The sequence below is a fragment of the Argiope bruennichi genome, chromosome 3, assembly GCF_947563725.1.
Source record: "Argiope bruennichi chromosome 3, qqArgBrue1.1, whole genome shotgun sequence".
Taxonomy (NCBI): domain Eukaryota; kingdom Metazoa; phylum Arthropoda; class Arachnida; order Araneae; family Araneidae; genus Argiope; species Argiope bruennichi.
In genome coordinates, this window is record NC_079153.1 from 3,812,956 (window position 1) to 3,820,529 (window position 7,574).

Here is a 7,574-nt window from a genome sequence, read left to right on the forward strand (position 1 = left end):
TTTTTTGTCTTTGCAAATTGATATGGAGGATTTTTTTTTATTTAAAAAAATGAAACATTAAAATTATTTTAGTACTACAACTACTAAAGAATTGTTTCATTTTCTTTTTTATTTCATAAAGGTTTTTCTCATCATAATTTTTTTATAGTTTAGTTAGACCCATTTTAAAACATACATTTTGGGATTTCATAATAGCTATTAAATGATAAGTACGATACATGAACCAGTTCAAACTTTCCGCCTCTCATTTTTTTCCTTAATGAAATTATATATTTGTATAAAAAAAAGGGGAAATGATGCTAACCTATTTGAAAATAGTTCGCATTCTAAATATTTAAAGCTGCAAAAAAATAAAATGCATTTATACAAAAATAACTTAAACTTTTTTTGCATAAAGATGGATTATGATCTCCATTTGCAGCTAAAAAGGCTTTCCACGAAAATGTGATCTCTTTTTTGAAATCATTTATAAACTAGATCCATTTATGTTGACATTTGTGAAAATTTTGACCTGACCTTCATTTTAACAATTGCAAAACAATGTTTTGCTGATTGCGGGCAATGAATCTTTATGAGAAAAATTTGAAATAAATCTAAACCATTGTTGTTTACTTTCAAAACATGTCAGCAGTGATATGTAAGAAACATTTATAGTTCGTTCATCTGATATGCACTTGAAAATCAACAACTGACGCTCAACAAAAATCGCCTTTTATGAGCTGTGGATTTCGCATCATTTCATCGAAAATTCCCGATGAAGGTTTCTGATGGTAGGATAGGATCTAAAACACAATGTCATGGACTCGAATAAGCGCATTCTATTTTCTGCTTCAGCTCGCTTTCTGTTTTGTTGGCGAGATTTATCTCAAAGGTCAAATTTCAGCACGTTTTTCTGCTAATGGAAGAAAATGCTTTAAATAGTTCAGCGGATTCTAATCACCTTTTTCGCCCACCTGCTCTTTAATACATGTGTTGGGAGTTTTTTTTATCTGAATTTGAAAATACAATCTGAATTTCTTAATATAGATGCAGTCACTCTTCTACTTAAATGAATCCCATCCAAAATGATGATGGGCATGCTTTTTTCAGAGTGGCTTAGTTCTGAAAGAGAAAATGGTGTTGTTTAGGATTGGATACGAAAAATAACTTCTACTGTGATCTGCTTTCATGCTAGAAGTTATGACATACAGGATGTCATTAGAGACAAATAAAAAAAGGATAGTATATCTGAAAGATTTTAAAATAAATTGAATGCCCACTTTCAAAATGAACTGGAATAAGAATAGATATTCATCTATGTTTTTTACTTTCCGATTGTTTCATACATCTTCTATTGAGAGCCATTCCTGTGAAACGTTTGTGAAGTCACCTATCAAATCATTCTTGTTGATACACTACTGCAATTAGCTTATTTGTATGCTTTCGTCAAAAAAGAGAAACATGACTTGTTGTCAAAAAAATTTGATCTCAAGTTTTTGATGAATGTCCAAGTTTCCGACTTTCTCGAGTCCGACTCATTTCTTTTTCAAAATAATGAGTGCATTTATCTTTATTTGTAAGTGGATTGAAATCTGATTTGTTATGTATGCACTGAGCATGATAAGATAAAATATCGTAGATGGTATTAACTCCCTCATAGATTTTGAATGAAAGCCGCAACGGAAATATTTATGAACACTTATTCAAATGCATTCACTTCACTATTAAATTTTCCAAAAGATTTTTTATTTACAATTTACTGCACAAGGGATGCTTTTAAAACGCGCATTACCAACTACTGAAAATTCTTTTATAAGCTTGTTGTCATTATTATATTTGCTTTGAAAATTCTTATGTTTAATTTAGGATTATATGACGCAATTTTGCCCAGAAATGACTATATGCATTATTAATAAGCGAACATATATTTAAAGAAAACGTGGAAATTATATAAAATAATATGGAAATAAAAGTAACAAAATGAAATACTTACACATATACTTTTTTAACTTTAGAAGATGCATCGAGTTATTTTATTATTATTATTATTTTTATTTTAGTTGCATAATCAATTTTGATCCAAAATGAGGAATGATATTTATGAATGAGAAAATTTCAAAATGTTGGGAGGTGAGCATTTTATATTTATTCAAATCGCTTTTATTATAATGTTAAACGCCTTTGAAGATCATGTGTTTTTTCGGAAAACTGGTTGTGTTTAGTTTTATATAGGCTCAACTTGCATTCATAATTTCCTCAACAATTTATTTCTTCAACAATATATATTTTTAACTTCTTTATTTTAGTAACATTTTCTTTATTTCGTTTATTGTATATACAACCTACTTAATAAGGCGAGGTTAGGTGAGTTATATTAACGTCCCGTTTTTAAAGCAACAGTAGGGCTATATTGGGGACGGACTTCATCATTTTGAACTGCGGTCAGATGATGAGGACGACGCCTGAGCTGGTACCCCTTCCTCCAAGCTTTCGCGCCACGCCAGCGGGAGGACGTTTGTCACCGAAGGATTTGGAGTGCACCAGGCCCGCTTACACAATGGTTCTTTGATGGAATCGCGTCTCGTACCTGAAGCCCTCCGGTTCCGAGTCCGTGACTTTACCATCAGGTCACCGTGGCCCACTTAATGAGTCGAATAACATTTGCAAGGAACTGTCTGCTTCATCTAATTTTTAATTTCACATTATCTTATGTGTTGCTGAACTTCTTTATTGTTATTTTTTTTTATTTCTTCAAGGAAATTATGTAGCTGATTACAACATTAAAATAAGGTAGCAAACTGAATGCATATAGTCGTTTTTATTAATAGTAGAGATAGTAAAGAATGAAATTTAAATAGTACATTAAGGACTGAAAAAATTATATAATCACTTCATAAACACAATGCCTCTCCATACTTATGAATTTTACTGTAGAAAAAGTGCTTGTATGTTTAAAATTTCGATTTTGAATTTTTTTGAATGTTTCTTTATAGAACTACTGATAGAGCTTACTCATTGAGAGAATCTACGGCATTTTGTGTAAACATTGGGTACTAAAACTAAAGAAATTCTTCTGAGAAAGAAATATCATTTCAAATATTGACTAGACAAAAAATTATTTAGAAATTACAAATACATTTGAAAAATAAATTTTAATTTTATCGAATGTTTCTGGAAAATAATAAATTATGAATTGATGCTGGAAAAAGCAGACATAATAATATACTTTTTTGTAAAACATCGTAAATCAATCAGTAGAACTTGTAATTCAGCTCATTTCTGCAAAGTGTTGCCAAAAATAATAAATTTAATTAAAAACATCTTTTAAAATCTTCATTTTTTTACTAATGAAACGTTACCAATTTAATTAATTATCACAAAGCTTTTATTAAAAGCTTGAATAAATATTTTTTGTATATCATTCAATTTCAGTGAATGTATTCATTGTCGGCAAGAAAATAATTTCCAAAATTATTTCTTCTACGGCAGCAACGCACCGGTTGTCAGCTAGTATTTAATAAAAGCTATTCTAATTCAAAACTTCAGACGGCGCTCCAAATTCACTCACTTGAATGTATTCGTTGCCTCTTTTTTTATTATATCAGTTTCCTGATAGCCTTATTGCAAATGTGTCATTTATTTTCCCATAGATGAAACGCGTATATTTTATGATAAATATTTCTTTCTCTTTGGAACTTAAGGGATTTCTTGCATCTAAAGCTGTGTCGAAACAGTAAAAGATAGCGGCGGCTACTCACGATTTTATTTCGTGCTTCTTGCCGATGCAGTGCGATAACTTTGTAATAAATTGAAAGAATAACGAGCTTCATTAAAGTGATTAGAAGGCTGTTTTTATTGATGGATCAGACAGTAAAGGGCAATTTAATTTTAAAGAAAAAGAAAAATATAAATGAGACATAGCTCTTATTTTAAATAATTCTTTTAAAAGTGCTTTTTTCCAAGTGCCATTTTAGACTCGATAACAATCAAAAAATTACTAATATATCTATGACATAAGAAAAAGAAATAACATTGATTTACAATTTTTGTATAAAGCTTTCATAAGAAATGTCACTCGTTTAGCTAGTTCAATCATTCAGTTATCCTGCTTTGACAAAATCTTCTCAAACTGCATTTTACGCTTATTTCGGTATTTTTGAGTTATCATTTTGAAAACAATGCTTTTGAATCATCGCTTTAAAAGTATCTGAAAAGAGAGACAGACAGTCTTGTCCCTAAAGGTTTTTGTTCAAAGTATACGACAATTTCGATGTAAAAGACTACAAACAAAATGTCAGCTCGCTTCAGTATTGTGTACATGAACCTATAGAAGGCACACACAACGCAAAATCAGTGATGACATAAAGAACGGATGGGTGAATAAGCACAATGACGTGAATCCAAAAAGGTGTTTTTCGGACTGAGTGTCATCTATAAAGAGAAGATTCATTACGTTTCGATATCTTTTGTTTCATACTTTTATTTCTAAGTCTTTCGATTTTACAGAAAATGATTTTTCAAATATTCTAATATTTTCTTGATGTTCTACTTCTGACCCTATTGCATTTTTCAATCAATATGCTACATATCATGAGAATAGAGATATTAAGGTATACGACTAGGATAACTTCGGAGACGAATTTTTTAAAAATGATACATAAACATTTTTTAATGTACCGGAAAGCTAAAACATACTTCAAAGATACTATTGCAAGAAAAAAATAGAACTCATTACCTTTAGATGTTGAAAAAAAAACTTCTTCTTTAATAGTTTAGCAAAACTTTATGTTAGGATAAACGGAGCAAGTTAAGAAATAATGAAGATATCTAATTTTTATTTCACCTATATATTGCTCAAATTACATAAAATGTAATATTACATAAAGTTGTAAAATGTAATATTACATAAAGTTGTAAAATGTAATATTACATAAAATGTAAATAATTATTTTAATAAATAAACAAGTTATGAGTATTTGAATTTACCGTTAATGATATTTTTGTCAAACTTAGAGTGCCTTTAAAATATGTCTAAATGAAGCTATCTTAAATCCGCGGTCTGTCACATCTCCAAAGGTTTTGGATACATGTATATTAAATTTCATAAAATTTTACTGAATTGATTTTGAGATATCATGTTTTCCGTGAATCAATCACACTGAATGACTCCTTCATCAGAAGATGCATTTATAAATTGTAAATTACTTCATCCAAATGCGCTAGAAACAAATGAAGTTTTTTTTCATTTTTAACAGAAATATCAAAAATAAGCAAACTACGGTTGAGTAGGTAGAGGGTTAATATATCATTTTCGGCTAAAAATACCACTGTTTCCGATTTCATTTTTATTTGTTGCGTATTATTGAAGCTACTGTATCTATAGTTCTATCTTACATATATCGGAAACAAAGTATGTTTTAGAATCTACGAAGTTTTGACTTTATTTTCTGATCATAAAAAAATTCTTCTGAAAAAAGCATCTTTACAACCTAGTCGGATACTTTAAGCCTGCTTCATCCACTTTGCATCCAGTAATTAGGTACTCAAACATTGATTTGCTTCTCAATAAGAAAAACTCAACAAATTTCTTTCTTAAAGGGCGAAGAAAGTTGAGACATCAAAGGAAGATTATAAGGAAAAAAAAGTATTAATTTGAATGTAGTTCTAAACAAAAATTTGTAAAGACTACCAAGCTGTGTTTTGTAGTCAGTTAGTAATAACTTTAATACACTCCAAATTCTATTCTGAATAATATTTGCTGAACATAATTATTTTATCTTTTATTTAATGAATAAGAAGTAAAACCTGGGAAGAATCTGGGGCCATCCTTATCAAAATTTCACACTATCTAGAGGTATCCTAATTGAGTATAAATAAATCTTAATTTGTTGGTTTTCCAATATGATTATTATATTTGAAAATTTATATAAGGTATTCATTTCCTAGTTATATCGTTTTAATTTCTAACTTCCTAGTTTTATAGTTTATGATTTTTTAAAATTTTATTTATTTAAAAATTTATTATTTGATGAAAAAAGATGTTTTAATCAATTAGTTTATGATTTAACTATTATTTTAATGAAAGAAATAGCACGATTAAAATTGATAATAATTAAACCAAAGACTTGCAGTAGAGCAGCTACAGAAATTCGTTGTTTTAGAGCTCTATTTCTGCATGTAGTATTTCATTTCTTTTAGCCAAATTTGGCTTCAACTGCATTTTTTGATAGTTTTTTCAGAAAAAAAGAAATTTCATCCTTAATAATAGATACTATGGTTAAGCTTTAATTGAAATATTTATCTGTGTAATTAATTTAAATGTAAAGAAAATTTTTATGTTCCTTATAATTGCCCTTTTGATATTAAAAAAATTAAATCACGGGAACGAATGTTTTTAATTAAATTAATTTTATTTTCAAATCATGCTGACTTAAAAATGATACACTTTTCAAAATGATCTTTTGTAAAAATTTAAGAATTTTACTCTCTAATTTTGAAATAATAATCATTTTTATATTTAAATACTTTTGGTAATTTGATTATTAAATTATCAAAACTATGGAAATTTTTTCAAAGCTATTGTTTTAAATTTAAGCAAATTATTTCGGAAACGTTTCAAGTTAAAATATGAAAATTAACAAAGTTTTAAAAATATATTTTTAAGTATGTCTTTACTGCACAGCACCGATAAATCACTCCTTTATTAGCCTTCTGAAATATGATTAAGAAGTGAAGAAATAAAATCTTGTAGTTTATAAAGTTTCATAAATACATGAAAATTTTCATATTTAATTTACTCAAAGACAATGATTTGCTTATTATTATTATCTAAATGTTAAGGTTGTTAAATTATTTTATTCTTTCATAAACTGAATTTAAAAAATCCTTGATCACCATCCCAATGAGTGACATACTTTTAATATTTGATTGTTTCCTTAAGATTGTTTGGAAAATACATTGAAACTGACGCTCGTTAAAAAAAATCATTACAATGAGGTAAAGCAGACCACTATTATGAACACCCAACCAAAAAACATATTCTTTGTTGATGGAATCGCACGTCCATAAACCCTTTAAAACAATAACAAAGACAACGCTATTATTCAAATATTTGCATATTTATTTTACAAATGGGAATGATCTAATGATCGACACCCCATTCCATTGCAAAACAATCCCATAAAGTGAAAACTTCCGTTTTTCCGAACCTATTGAAACACAAAAGCGGAAAGTGATGCTCCAAATCCCCCAGTAAGCCCACATTTAAGAACGCATCTCCCATTTATCTTTCCGTCCACCTTTTCTTTTTCTTTGCGGAAACCGAAAGTCAGCTCATCCCTGGCCAGAGACGAGCTCATGGAAAAAAAGAGCTTTTCTCTAAGAGAATAAGAAACCATCGGCCAGAGATGGCTGCAGTTGATAGAGCTTCTTTTATGAAAAGAACCGATAGCCATTTATTTGGTTTTTTATTTTACTTTTCTTATCTTCTTTTTTTTTTTTTTTTTTTTTTTTTTTTTTCCCCTTCGGTTCGGATGTGGAACAAAGGTCAAGCCAAAGGTGTCTGGGAAAGAAAAGAAAACCCGAAGAAAGCGAAT